The sequence below is a fragment of the Onychostoma macrolepis genome, chromosome 18, assembly GCF_012432095.1.
Source record: "Onychostoma macrolepis isolate SWU-2019 chromosome 18, ASM1243209v1, whole genome shotgun sequence".
NCBI lineage: Eukaryota > Metazoa > Chordata > Actinopteri > Cypriniformes > Cyprinidae > Onychostoma > Onychostoma macrolepis.
In genome coordinates this window covers 25,889,213-25,905,186 of record NC_081172.1, presented here as the reverse complement: position 1 = coordinate 25,905,186, position 15,974 = coordinate 25,889,213, and the positions used below count along the sequence as shown (strand labels likewise).

The following is a 15,974-nucleotide window of genomic DNA, read 5'->3' as shown; positions in this document are numbered from 1 at the left end:
TTTAATATCAGTAAAACCTAAAATTAACCTTTTCTATTGGCTTTGTTTGTCTTTGGTAAAGTTCATACCGCATATTCTCCTGAGCTGCTGTGATATTTTGAGAGCTCTCTCTCTCTCGCCCACTACAGTCCCTAATATTGATCACCTGTTCAGATGGAGTAGATCCAATCTGGCTCCAGAGATGAAGCAGGTATTGTGCAGAGACTCAAAAAGAACACTTTAACAAAAAAGAAAAAGGTTTTAGGGCAACATATCTTCCTGGGGCAGAGCGGCTTCTCTCATGTTATTAAAGGATTGGAAGAGTGGGTGTGTTTTTTTGGGAAGTTCCCTGCGTTTTACCTCAATTCCACATCTAGAGGAAGAGTGACTCATGCATTTACACACTGACACACGGCGTGATGAAGCTGTTTTTGCCATGTGAAGTCTCGTTCTGGTTCAGTCTGCCTGCATATGCCTGTGTCAGCCTTAACACTGAACAGATGGAGTCAGCAAAGATACTCCACCCTCTCATCCTACCACACGGCTCCTGCAGACGGGTCTGTACATGTGTCCATTGTCTCTCAGGGTAAAGCTGTCAGCTCCTTGAGGTAAATCATGAGTTATCTGTTATCACAAAGGAGGAGTGCTCCCACACTGCTATCAAAACTGTGTGTGTGTGTGTAAGTCCCAGCAATGACCTTCAGCTCCATGTCCAGGATCAACACACTGGACATAAGCCAGCCTTCAAAGTAATGTTCCAGATTCAATACAAGTTAAGCTCTATAAACAATATTTATGGCATAAATTCGATTACCACAGAAAATGATACATCTTAAAAAATAAAACAAAAGAGAAAAGAAAAACAAAAGTCACTGTTGCAGTAATGAAAGTAAAGGGGCCCAGCTTGTTTAGCGGTTTAAAAGCAGAAATGTGCAGCTTTAAATTCTTTCATACAAACATTTGTCATTTGAGCTGTGATGTTTCAATGCAAGATCTCTCTGATGTTCTTGTATCTTTGTGTGTTATGTGTGAAAATTACTGGCTTTTACTGCCTTTACATGGTCATGACATGAATTTAAATATTGGATATCACTTTGTTGTTATATCCAGACAAGATCAGAAAGCAATGCTACCATGTAACTTACATGCATGAATTTGAAAACAGTGCACATTTTAGAGTTTCTTATAAAATTAATAATCCTGGTATTTATTATATTTTTTTATTTGTCAATATTTTTCAGTTCAGCCATGTTAAAATACACAATATAGCAACAGCTTCCACAGCAATCGTATAATTTTGCAACACCAACAACATGTTACTGCTCCATTCTTTTGAGTCGTTTTTTTTTTTCCAAGAAACACTTTTTTCCCCCTAATTCGAACAACATGTTTTAACTTGGGCTTTCACAGAAGATTTGCTTCACAAACAATAGACAGTGATTTTCATACTCAATACCAATAAGCAATAATCAATACCAAATATTGACGTTAGTAACTTCTTGTGGCAAGAGTTGTGTGCACCCTTGCTCTGAGGATCTTTTGGTGCTTTTCATATTTTGAACGGAAATGAACAATTATACGACTTGTTAACTGGAGACTCTTTCTGACCAGATCATTGAATCAGTGAGTTGTTGATTTAGATTTCCAATTTGCAAATTAATCATCAGTGTAATGTGAAAAGTGATTTAACGAGTTCATTAAAAATAATTAGCTTGTTCAAGAATCTTGGAGTGGGGTTTTATTTCTTTAGTTCCAAATTATGAGTAACTTATAATATTCTGTTTTATAATTATATAATATAATCTAGTTATAACATATTCAATTGGTCATGAAAAAATGCTTAAATGCCATGAATTTTCAATTCTTTGGGGAAAAAAAACAAACAACAACAACAACAAAAAACCCTCATGAGTGAAGTCAAGCAATTTTTTTGTGGCACGTACCATTATGCCATAAATGTTGTCACTAGATCTTGAACCCGAAAGATTCCTGTAAGGGCATCTCTGTCACACACTGACACCTCCGGATCACTCTTTTTATCTCTCAGGCTGAGTTTGAGTCACAGCCAGTCTGGCACTACTCATATCCTTCTTTAAAACCCTCTGAGAGCTGTTCTATACACATGTACGGGCGGGCCGGACTGAGCGCTTCTGTCTTTCCTCTCTGGAGTGCAGTCTAATCCCCTCCGCTCCGTCCACGGTGTGTTGTCAGGCCTGCTAATAAGGAGAGAGCTGTGGCTCTACCGGGCCAGTTTGATTGCGTGGCTGAGCCCATCGAGTGGCCGGCACCGCAGATGCAAGCATTAACATGCGGTCTGAGAGCTGAAGGATAGTGTTTCTACATTAGCTAAAGCCCTCCAGAGCGCCCGCTCTGTTTGTTTGAAATAACGGGGCCCGGCAGAGCACAGGGCCAAAAAGGGGAATTATCCTGCAAATAGAGAAAGGTCATAATCACACACACACACACACACACACACAGCTGCAGTAGGTTTTCATCCACCATTATTTTCCTGCTTGGCTTTACTAAGGAGCTGACCCAAAGTGGAGGCATTGTTGGTTAAAATATGCAGTGATGTTTCGATCCTCACCAAGTCAGTGAAAGGGAGCTAATGCCCTACTTTAGGGCAACAGTTGAAGAGTTCATGGATGTACGTACACCAAGCAGTTGCAGAAATGTTTAAATTTTTTAGCCTACCTTTTATCTTTTGAATTTTCACTGCCCTAAATTTGAGGTCAGGCCGAAAGAGCCAGTATTTTTAGTAGTCTGTTGTCCTTATATAACATCCCTTATATAATGTTAAGTTTTAATAGCCAGTTTTATTTACGGATGTGTGTGTGTTGCTTGTATACACTGGACTTTTTAGTTTTCCATTTGTGATCATGGTGTTTGGTAATCGATATGTTGTGATGGTGGTAGCTTAATAGTTCGGCGAATTCAATGACAAGGTGACTTAGGGACTAGTTATGGAGATCAATTATGATGCATTGTCCACTAATAATAATAATAATTTCCATGACTGTTATGCACATAAATCACACTCTTATTCACCTGAAACTGTTCCCTTTGCTGTAGTTCTTGGTTCACATAGGTGCACCAGGTTTGACGTCAATGATGGCAAATGTAATGGGGCAAACTTGGTGCTCTATATTTGAAATGAATGATATTTCAGAACTGCAGCAAAAAAAAAAAAAACCTTAAATGTCACTTTGTTCCCCACAAAAAGCTATGAATGGTTTTAAAAGACTTCCAATAGTCACATTTAATAGTCAAAAGATTTGCACCTGACACAATTTGACAACAGCAACCAATTTTGCCTTCTCCATAAGTCCCTCATGACTTCAGTCCTCAAACCCATCATAAAGGTCTGCTGGATGTAGGACAGCTGCCTGATCTGTTCCAGACTTAATCCTAGCTTGTTAAGTCCTAAGCAAACACTAATTGTTTTCCCGGAGACAGACGTGTTACTTGTTTACTTTAAGAAATGCTTGTCCTAAACCTTTTATTACGGTGAAGCTTCACTGAACCATGAGATTTAGCCATTCATTCACTTCCCTAAGTGCAGTTATTCAAAGCTGTTATTACTGTATGTTATTCAGAGTGTGTGTGTGCAGGTAGTATGGTAGATGTGCTTTGACAGTACTTATTATATCACCTCAGATCAAGTATCAGGTCTTGTAGGGAGATGCACTTGCGTATACGGGTAAATCTCAGGAGGAAAAAAAAAAAGTTTAAACTTTATGTAAAACATAAAATGAAATTTTTTTTATATATAAGAAAAAAGGCCTATTTTAGGACCATAAAGTACGTTTTCCCCTAAAACTCTCAATAACTGTAATTAATTAATAATAATAATAATAATAATTAATTATTTATTTCTTTACCTAAAATAAGCATGAATTAATAATAATAATAATATTATGTATACATGTAACGAAAAACAAAACATTAATTCTCGTAAAATTTAATTTGATTATTTTTAATGCAATTTATTTTCTTTTGGTTTTGTAGTGTGAGAAAATACACCTTCTTGTATAGTTGTTATTTTATTTTTTATTTTATTTTATTTTTAAAGCCTGGGGTGGGTGGAAACAATCTCTCTTACATGATTTTTTTTTTTTTTTTCAACAATTGAAATTGGATATCAAAGGAAAGTGAATAGATCTTTTCATCTGGTCCCGCATGAACAATGGTTTTCTTTGATGAAGAATCCCTGTCTGGTCACTCCTATCAGAATAAACATTACAGCAGTCAGAGACTTTAGCAAGCAGACATATTGTGCTTCTGTCTGAACAAAGAAGGTCCTTTATTTCTCCCTGCCTCTCTCTCTCTCTCTCTCTTTTTCTGTGGTAAATAAGATCTGGCACCTGTGTCAGTATTGATCATTCAGTCATAACTCAATTTGATAGATGAATGATGATTAATGTTGGGCTGGGGGACACTGGCCAGACTGTCTAATATATAATAGTAAATATTTACAGTGAATGCTGTATTATTTTGGCTCACATTTCTCAGAATGTTCACCCTGGGGCACTTATAGAGAGAGAGAGCACATGCGAGAGAGTGGTTGCAGATCTTGGCTAGAAACGATGTGAAAAATGGAGGGAGGACTCATTATAAATTGTATCAGCTTGGCTCATGAATATTAATTGGGTGACGTAACAATTTTCAGGGCTAATGTTCTGTGCTAAGCGGTTTGCTAAAAGGCGGTGGCTGCTAATGTGCTTGTTCAGTCAGTCTTGCTTTAAGGCATATCAGCATATGGAGGCCATCTTGAAAATGCTCTGGGTGGCTATTTTGTAGGCAATATGAACACAAGTACAGCTCCTGTCTACTTGAATGTAAAAACATATCCACATAGAGTGCTGCAAGGATGACATTTTTTTGTAGACCAAAACCCAGAAACAAGTTAGCATTTTAACACTTGTGCTTCTATTGTCTCAAAGTCAAGTTTTTATTTATTTATTATTATTTTTTTTTATGGGTTTTTGGTTAAAGGCCTAAAATAAGGTGGTTAACACAAGCTCAGGATGTATTAAACATTTATACCCCCTTTTTTTTTTACTTTTACTTATCTTGAACAAGGCTAATATGTGGCTAAATTGGACTACATTGTTGGGGACATTAAACATCATCACACCTACTCACTAGTCCGCTCTTCAAAGTTCTATTAAAAGTCAATCTTTTAGGGAAAAAAAATATTTAAAAAAAAACTGAAAAACTAAAAGCAATATAAAAAACTGAAGCAATATAACCATGGTGTAATTAATTTATAACCTATGTTTAGCTTATATTTAGGCTTCAAACTTCGTTGTTCACGGAACTTATTTTCTGCAATAATCCAAAGGCCAATGGAAAATCTTATTGTGTTTTTGTTGAATATCTGATTCGTATTGCAAACCAGTTGTTAAAAATATTGATAACACATGTAAATAAACCAGCACAATTACTTCTTACTGAACTTCCTTCATGAGATTGTCCCACTGTCAAATATCACCTGCCACCAACTAACAAATAACCAATCGTGATTTTTTTCTAGTTAAGCCCAAACCCCGTTCAGACAGTTTTATTGGTCATTTTGTAGGTGATCCGGACTGTGCTTGACACAACCAATGAAATCTTCGGAGTCTGTGGTGGAATGGGGTTTGCACCTAACTGGTTTGGAAAAACAAAATCCCTTTCAATAGGAAATCAACAGTAAACGGTTTCACGGTGTCTTTAAAGTCATTGTTGCTATGCCTCTGCAGCAGATAATGTGAAAGAATGTGTGTTTGAGCCACTGGCAGTAGAAGGAATGTGTATGTGTGTGTTGGTAATTGAGAGCACTGGTTGTTAATTAGAAGAGTAGAGGACATGACGGGTTTTGGCTCGTCTGACCCAGCAGTGCTGTTTCACTGTCAGTCGTTTAGCCGTTTAGCCTGGCCAGGGCGGCGCAGCAAGAGGGACACATTACGGGGTGTTAGAGGAGATAGCAGGAGCCGACAGAAGTATAAATCATGCTAGCTGTTAGTATGAGGCGAGGCTCACTTCCCGAGGGGGGGACGGAGAGAGGAGCAGGGCAGAGGAATCATGTGGTTTGTCTTCACGTCCCAGTAGCTTTCAGGCTAATAAACGGATTAGAGTCCACTTTGAGCGAAAGACAAAAAGGGATTTCTGCTGTTCATGGAGAGAGAGAGGAAGTGGGAGCGGACTTGAATGAGGATGGTTTGGCTCTGAAAGCAGGCCAGCACTACAGGGAGAAACTGTGTGGGCTCCTGTCGAGTTTTGAAGCGATTGGAACGCTTAGCGCTTTGATGAGATGTTAGCGGCATATTGTGGCACTTATGAAGCGGCACAGAAAAAATATCTATGAATCAGTACTCACCGAAACTGCAGGCAAACGCTCTCAGAGTACCTGCAAATAAATGAACAAACGTCAATCTCAGCATTACACAAGTTTTGCTATTAGCATTTGGCTGCACAGTTTAGGCTGTAGAAGTTTCTGCCTAAGAATATTCTGTTCGAAAGTAACCTATATGTTGCAAATGACAAGGCACTTTTAAAGACTCCATGAATCAGACTTTAGTTTACTTCAAAGCTATGAATCATTATTTGCTACATGCTACTGCTTGTCAGAAGCAGGTGGTATTTATAACTTAAGAGAAAAGGATTTTACCATTCTAAAGACTTATTATATTGGGGGGAAATGCATACTCTTCTGCAGGCAAGATGAATCATCAATATTTTTGTAAGATTTTCCCTGAAAAGAAAGTAAGTTTTAAATGCAGCCCTCATATATACTAGCATATAGATTGACCTCAAAGATAGCAGTAATGGACTAAAAGCCACAAGACATGAATTTTTATTTCATTTGGTGGTGCTTAAAGGTTTGAATACACTACATGACTTTTGTGCAGATTTTCAGTCTGGCCGAATTGACGCTAGTCGCCGAAAGTCAGAGGCTATCTGCAGCATAGTGTATGATGGGCACAGATTTAGAATTTCAAGCTTCAGATTCAGATATTAAACACCATTTACAAAGCTGGCAAATGTATGATGCTTAGTGTTTCAAAATCTGTTTTAAAGTTGTGTAGGTATTCCAGCCTTAAAGCAGATTACAGTCTTAGCATTTTAAACAGTCCGTCAGTGTAAGTCTATGGGATTTTTGGGAGTTTTGATTGTCCATTTCCGGAAAAAAACGAAGTCTGATCAGAAAATATAGCAGCCTGAGTTAAGAACAGTCTGAAGTTCTGATATATGGTTGGTTGTTGTATAGCTTTACATTCTAGGAGGCGTTAGAGTCATAAATTTAAATTTCACAAGAATAGTAATCATTTTAATTTGAAATACAATATCAGTATGTTGTCTTACTCAAAATAACATAATAAACAAACTTATTATGAAAGGCACTGTCCCTTTCTATCCTATACACAACCAAAACGTAATTTAGGAAGTCCGTAGGAGTGGTTCGGTATTGTCTGTCCCAGCTTTTGTGTAACTTGTTTAGTGCTACGTCTAGCGTGGCGAGGAGAGGGGGCAGTTTTGCCCCTGACCTTGTCAGACTGATCCTGAGATGGCCGCTCAGGGCCCCTCACCCACTCAATGCGTTCTTTCAGCTCTGCTCTGGGATCAGCCTCGGGGTCACAGGCAGAAAGACGAGCCCTGGGTGCCGAATTTAGAGGAGAAAAACGTTGTTTTGTGAAGGTTCTGAAGGAGCTTTACAACTTCCGAAAGTTTCTCTGACCGCCCCAGTAACCCCTTCCCATGATTCTGAGTTTTGTATGTTAATACGCATCAAATGCCGCTCAAACACAATGAGGAGGCCTGGGTTCGGAAACAACAAGAGAGTGGGCGGGAAACCGACCCAGCATTTGCTTGTCTTTGACCTGAATATAATTCTCTGGTTAGGAGCGTCAGCTTTGATACTTCCATTTGACTTAAACAGAAAGACTTGACTCTCAGTAATGTGCCAAAATGGAGATTTACCACAGCTGGGGAATATCTCAAGTCAAATAAATCCATACGCATTATCTTTGACCTTTTTGGCTTGTTTGTTTTTCATTTTTAAATGCTACAATGGTGATATAGGCCTAACTGTACATCAACTATACACCATATCATCAAACACATGCTTGCTCCTTTTTGAGAGCAGTAAATTAAAAGAAAAACAAAGATTTTGCTAAATGAAAAGAGAATAATTCCTCAGGGCTACAACTACTTCTCACAGTAAAGGCTTATAAATTTGTAATTCATACTACAGTAAATTGACATTCCCAGAGGAAAATTTATTTTTTTCTTTCATAACTAAAGAGAATTAATTGAGTTCTCATGCTTTAAAAGGTATATGCTACTTAAAATGATTATTCACCCAAAAATGAAAACTGATTTCCAAAATATCATTTAATCACACTCATGTTGTTCCAAACCAGTATGGCTTTCTTCTTCAAACATTCTACAAAATTGAAAAAGAAAGAAACAAGAAAGAGAGTCATACAGGCTTGGAATGACATGAGGTATAAGTGAACTTTTTGGGTGAACCATCCTAAATATCATGTCTTAGATGTTTCTCCAATAATTATTTTTGATACTTAAAAAATCCTACATATAGTAAGAGTATAGCGCAAAAATTTGGTATTGGAAGAACTTGACAAGAAAAAAAAAAAAAAAAAAAAACAAATAGAAGAAGAAGAAGAAGAAGAAGAAGAAGAAGAAGAAGAAGCAGCTTATTTTGAGACTTTTGATTATTGCAAACATTGGTGTCTTGGTAAGTCAGAGCTCAAATATCTTTGGAATTTAGAGTTTGGGAATTTAATTTGCTACTTTTCAGTAGAAAATTCTGAAAGCTTGACTTAAGCAAATGTCTGCCTTCTAGGAGAAATAACTGGGGTACTAAAATCAACACTTTTAACTTGTTTGCCCTCTTAACATTAATTTTCAGGCTGACATCATGAATCCCTATATATTTTTCATAATGAACATCCAACATTGCATGTTGACTTGAACAAGATCTCACTTGTGATTTTTATTTTCTACAGGATGCCATATAACATTTACCATGTTTAATTTTTTAATTCAAATTTTATTTAACCTTTATATAGGCTAATTATTTTTCATTTAAAATATGCATGGAATATAATTAATCGTTTTGATAACAAATTAAAAATGAGCTTTATGTGAAGGAGTATTTAAAATAAAAGCTGCACTAAATTAAATTAATTTTCTCAATTTTAGTCCATTAAAATGGACAATCTTGATGTAGGTCTTTGACTACAAAATTGTTATTATCTTTAATTATATTAAAGGGCTGTAATTCCTCAGTACAGTTAAGGGTTTGTCAAATTATACTTTTTTTGATAGAAAGTGTGTACAAACCATCTGTCACTACAGTAACTCATTTACCTCTCTCTCTCTCTTGTCCATCTGTCTCTGGCTGGTATACTGTATAATATGAGAGATGACCTACTGGTGTCCACTGCCTCTGGTACACACATGGTCGTATAAAGGACGTCCCAACCTTCCCTCACTCACTCTCTTTCTCTCTCCCACAAGGTGCCAAACTCTGCTTTTTAATTATTCATTACGCAGCCCTGCCCTGAGAACGCCATCGTGCTGAGTTTCGGTCCAGACGTGGACGGCTGCCATAGTGTGGAGCAGGCTCGTTCTATCCCACTGAATGTTTGCAGCCATCTGCCTAGGTTCGTCGCAGCAGCGTGCGAGTGGATGTTTGATTTTTTTAACACTCTGTTTAGTGTGTGTCCTGACGTGTCAGACCCATATTTCCTTCTGGTTGGACTCTAATGGGTGCATACGGGCGCCTGCAGGCTGAACCTGCTCGGCTAATATTCCTCTCACACAGGTCGTAGCGCGCTCGCTGCATTGATTACGTGCGTGTGTGTCTGTCCTCTTGCATCTCATCAGTTTCTCCTTGCCAAGGCGAGGAAAACCAATATTCGCAAGCTGTATGGTACCCTATGCCCTCTTTCTCTCTCTCTGAACATCCCGTCCTATCGCTCTCTGTGTTGACTTTGTTTGAGACAATCCATTATTTCTGATAAGCTCATTTTCTCTCCGTCTTATCGAACTGCAGGCAGAAGCGGGAGAGAGATGTGGCCGAGGTTCCTGAGGGCCGATGGGGGCCGGTGCTGTAGGGCCAGTGCAAACACTAATCAGCTTAATTTCAGCATCTCATCATGAGGGGCTCTGTGTGTGTGATCTGTATTAACCGCTCAGTAATGGGTCTTACGGCACTGCAGCTGTTGAACAATAATCTCGGACCATTCACAGAATGTCCGATGTGTACTGCATACAAAAATGGCTAAATTTGCCAACTCCAATCAATTGCCAGGAGATGGGGTGCAGGTTTGCACCATAAGTCATGTTTACAAGTTCCCAGACTGCTACAATGAATGCTTCCAAGAACTAGTCACTGGATTTGCCAGAGGTTTAAGGTTGTAGGATTGAATCTTTTAAAGAAAACTACATTACCATATTTTTTCACCTGAAAATAAGTCGCTCCAGAACAAAATTGCATTGTTGAGAAAACAGAATCTTGGGTACAAGTCACATTTGATTTTATTCACAAATAATTTAAAAAACATTAATTTCACAACAAGTAATTTCAGTTGAATGCTATTCAGAACAGGACAGGAGATAAAAATATAAAACAAAAATAAACAATAGTGGCATTCATTATAAACAAAACTTTTAGTGCTGTCAATTGATTAATCGTGATTAATCACATCCAAAATAATATAATATATGTGTATGTACTGTGTATATTTATTATGTATATATAAATACACATACATACAGTATATGTTTTGAAAATATTTGTGTATTTACTGTATTTATATTCATATAATTTATATTATATAGAAATCAGTGGCATGCGGTGGTGTTTTAAAATGAGGAGACAGTTTTATATATATATATATATATATATATATATATATATATAATTCATGTTCTTGTTACACTTAAGTTTGTCACATTTTCTTGGTTAAATAAACATTACATAAAGAAGAGAGAACAAATATAATTCTATTTTGTATTTGATTAACATTATTTTTTTATTTATTAATAACTTTAAATACTATAAATACTAATTACACATTTCATAGTGTTTTATGCATTTTTACATTTATTCCAAAACAATAACTAAAAATAACAATTTAAACAATATTTTGAAAACACTTTATGATAAGGTCTCATTAGTTAACTTTATTTAACTACTTTATTTAAGATGAACTAAGAATGACAGCATTACAGCATTTATTACTAAGAATTACAGCATTTATTAGTCATTTATTAACAGCGGTATTTTCTTAACTATAAGAAAATTCGATCCCAGGTCGTTCGGGTTAAGGCTAAAAGGGATACAGCTGCAGCTACTGGGTATACTCACATCAATATAGTGTATTTTTTTCTCACACTGTACAACAATAATGACTATTTTGGCATTATTGTAAGGGGTTCATTCAAGTTCATTCCGGCTTGCACGAAAGTTCATTGCAGACTTGCAAGCTTGCACGAAAACAAGAGGCGGGATTTATCGCACGAACCAATCACATCCAATCATAAACGATCATATCCAGTCATATTGCGATGGAGGCTTTAGGCGCGTTCGACTTGAAGCAGCGCTGCGCAGAATAATCACTGTATGACATCAAAGAACCTCGAGAGCCTATGCATGCGAATCGCTCTCGCGGTACTTTGATGTCATACGGTGATCATTCTGCGCAGCGCTGCTTCAAGTCGAACGCGCCTATTGCCTCCTCTCACGTGATTTTACCCCATTCATTCTAAATTACCCCAACTAAACCTACAGCACGCTAAGGGATCTCTATTGTAAGTCTATGGACTGAAGGGAGGCAAGCCTCCGCTGTAACTTTAGCTGCGGGTGTCACTGTTGGGCAGTGTTACTTTATAAAAACAGGTGACTTTTATACTTTGAATGTCACATTTAGTAATATCTGCATTGTTTTATTTTTGTAATATATTTTAATAACCAGTTTTTTGAGGAGACACTCCCTTGCCTCCAACGCAAGGTTAATATACAAACATAACATATTTTTCTGAAATATATACATGCATTTGTGTGTATTTATATATAAATAACAAATATACACAGTACACACACATATATTATGTCAACAAAACTTTTATTTTAGATGCGATTAATCGCGATTAATCATTTGACAGCTCTAAAAACTTTTAATAAACATAAGATCAGAAAATTTAATTAAGGCGAAACTGAAATTAACGGCATAAGAATGTTATACTAATCAATTTGGGCTAATCTCCCATTTGAAATGGGTGAAATGTGTTTTGTGTGACTTGTTTTCCAGGAAATACTGTGTTTTTTACTGTGAAAGATTGCTTTTTTTTCTTAGCCCAGGAATGTAATTCAGTCATTTACATACTCGGATGTTTCTTCAAAAATGTGCTGTAGGAGTATAGAGGTATAAAATGAATTTGAGAAAATTAGAAATGTTTGAGTTCATATTGAGACTCTCATTTTTAATTGCAGGCTTTGGTATCTTAGCAAATCAGAGCATACTGTTGCGATTTTTTGAAACACTAGAGGAGAAATGTGAAATGACAAGGCCTCTAGAGAAATACCTGAAAATAGTATACTTAAGCAAACGTTTCAATTTACCTTTCGTTTAATCTGATTGATGTCTAGGAGAGATCATTCAGAATCAAATATTATATGACAATTCCTGAATTTCCCCATGAAAAACCAAGAGTATACCATCTGTTAAAACATCACAGAAGTCATGAAAATACAAAGTATGTGTTTTTAGTTTTACGCTCCTCAGCTGTGGTGTGAACTGCAGTGAAACTATTCCGATTGGCTATTGATTGTGTCATGTCACACCCCATTTTTCTGGTTGGGACACGTTGTGATTCCCAAGCTCACAATAGTGTGCAATATTTGCTGTTTGAAAACAAGGAACACGGATGCCAACAGTATAGCCTGTTTCGTGTTAATTATTTTTGACTAATGTAACATTAGTGACCATAGACATATTATGTTATTATTTATCTGCAATATGAATGTCACCAATGAACCAGACTCTGTACCCTTGCAATGCACCCTTCTGTCTTCCAACTAAATATTGAGGAGGAACTGTGTGTGTGTGGACGGGGATGATTTCTGACTCTGTGTTGCTGCTCTGTTCCCCTGACACCTGTGTGCTAATTAGGGTCGTATTGGTGCATTCCACGCTAATGACTTCAGGCTGCATACAGTGGCTGTAAACATTTACTCTCATCGTCTGCTGGATGCTGTTATCTCATTGATGGCATGTGTATGTGTGTGCAAACACAGAGTGTGTTTTCGCTGTGCTTATTAACGCCTGCCATAGATTTTATCAGCTGTTTAATAGATCTGTAAATATACACTAACGCACATATAAAAGCCAACATGGACTCAAAACTGACCTTTTTGCTTTCTGAATAAATGCCACTGGACTTATTGTGCATGATTCATCAATGCGTGTTTTTCTAAAGTTTTTATTTTTATAATCTTCCACCACAGCATTCTTTCTCAGTCTCTGAAATTACTTTTCTTTTGTGTTGATGTTACCAGTTCTGTCTTCAAGTCATGTTGGAATAATCGCATTTACAAGATGTGCGAACATAAACGTCACCACAATGGCATAATTACCAGTGGGATTTTCTTTGAGCGCTGTTTTTCCGAGTTCAAATCATTAAGCAAATTGGAAGTGGTCATAATAAGTTTTAATTGTGAATGTTGACTGTTCGATTTGTTTTATTTTTTGTAGCATTGATGGACAATAGCAACAAAGCTTGCAGTAAAGCAAGCTTTATGAGGCGACAGGCTTATGTGACTAAACATAAAGCACCAGTTAAACACACACTAAAACACATCGTTTGCTCTTCATTTGCTCACACCAGCATTTAAAAAAGCTTCCTGTGTTTGTCATTGAATGAAAAAAGAGCAACATGAAATTGCCTACTGGGTCTGTTTTGTCCTACTAAAACAACAGGCACATTACAGCATAGTTATGATTCGTAAGTAGCAACTTCTCTGGCGGACTTGAATGTAGCACGAGGATGTGAGGGAAGAACAAAATAACATTGGCCAATAATTTCAAAGCGTAACATTCATGATCCAATCAAATCCTGTTTTTGTGCCATCTTACATAATGTTCTGTTTTACTCAGAAAAACATGACATTACAGAAGTTAAACAGGTTGTGAATGTCGTTTCATGCTGCTTTTACAAAGTGGGAGGGTGTGTTTCAGTATCCCATCACTAATGTTGATCCAAATGTTTGTGTTTTGCAGCTGCCAGTGCTCTGGATGAAAGAGATAAACAGCACAGCCACCAGCACTTCATTTTACTGTGATGAGAATTTCGAGGCAAGGTGACATGTTCTGCTATGCCCTTCAATCATGTGCTGCCTTCTCAGAGCAAACAGAAAAAGATTTAAAAAAAGAGTTGCTCATTATTAACTTGTACTTTTTTTCCCTACCAGACGAGATCAGATTAATCAGAGAAATGACATTTCAATAACATTTTTTGCAGTTTAATTAGGTAAGATTAATTGGCAAGATTAGCTTTGCACTTCTCAATTTATGAAAATGTAATAAATAAATAGATATTGCATGTTGATGTTTGATTGAAAAAAAAAACACCTTTAATTCTCTCTTTAATATCTAAGTATTTACACTACTGTGAAACAGTCTTAGGCCATTAGTATTTTCACAAAAAAAAAAAAAAAAAAAAAATGTTTTAAACCAGCTTATTAACCAGCCCATATCTCTTCTTTCTTGCTGTATAGTTTGTCAGTAGGAAATATAAGTTTACATTTCCAAACATTCCTTTTGCCATTAGTTGTAATAACCTAGTGAGATTTTTGAATGCACAAAACATTCTGAGGTATGATCTTATCCAGTCCATTTTGGATGACATGAAGAAATAGAAAAAAACTGAGACAGACTAAATCCAGAAGAACTGTGGTAAAGACTCTTGAGGATGTCTCAGATCTCAATATGATCTCAAAATGTTCTCATCAAATTATTTTAATCACCATGAAATCAAAAGTCACAATTAATTGAATTTAATGGAATACTGCAGTGCATATTACAAATTATTTATCTGTGCACATCATTATTATTTATTTTTTAATCAAAAACATCGATTAATGACCCCTTCCTCGCAATCACAAAAGCACAAAAGAGTTTTTGCTTGTTTGAGAATATCTGAGAATCCTTTGATAATAACCAAGAATAAAAACGACGTAGCCTATAAGACATTAGTTGTGCAATATAGACATCTTTTTGATAATAAGAAGACTTTTCACAAGCGAACTCATTCAGTAAACTTACGCTACACTGAAGTGATTGACAGCTTTTGTGATCATAAAGGTAGCGTTCTTTGCTCACTTTCTGTATATGACCCACTCACAGTTTTGAATATATATTTATTTTATTTGTAATTTTTCATGCTGTTAAGCACACACTGCAAAGTGTTGGGAGTGATAATTATATTTAAATGTGGGATTGAATCTGAACATATTTGATAACCATAGCAATGGATAATACACTCTCAGAAAAAAGGTACAAAAGCGGTCACTGTGGTGGAACCTTTTCAAAAGGCACTGACATATACCTTTAAGGAACAATATGGTTAAATAAGGTAGAAATATGTACCTTTTGAAAAGGTACTACCTTAAATTTGATACTTATTTGTGTTTCTAATGTGTTTCAAAGATTGCATGTGTGTGAGTGTGTGACGTGAGAGTGTGTATGTGACTCATCAATGTCGTGCTTTCTGTAGTTCAACTCAGAATCACGCTATTGTTTGCTCCACTGAAGAAACACACGATGCTTTATTCATTCAGACAAAAGCTCCACTGCTGCACTCTTAATTTAACGTCGCTGTGGCCGCTCTCACAGGCAGCCATCAGATTACACAGGCGCTGTATATACAGCCTAATCCACAGGAAGCACTACGATCACTGCTCTGACACACTGATAGATAGCGTC

General features: G+C 36.7%; 1 protein-coding gene across 1 annotated transcript in view; it reads right to left on the bottom strand.

The window, feature by feature from the left end:
* The window catches only part of sema6dl (sema domain, transmembrane domain (TM), and cytoplasmic domain, (semaphorin) 6D, like), a 73,553-nt gene that overhangs the window by 41,466 nt on the left and 16,113 nt on the right, over positions 1 to 15,974 (bottom strand). Inside the window, exon 2 of the mRNA XM_058751657.1 lies at positions 6,341 to 6,370. The gene's annotated coding sequence lies outside the window, so the exon portion shown is untranslated. The remainder of the gene's footprint in view (positions 1 to 6,340; positions 6,371 to 15,974) is intronic.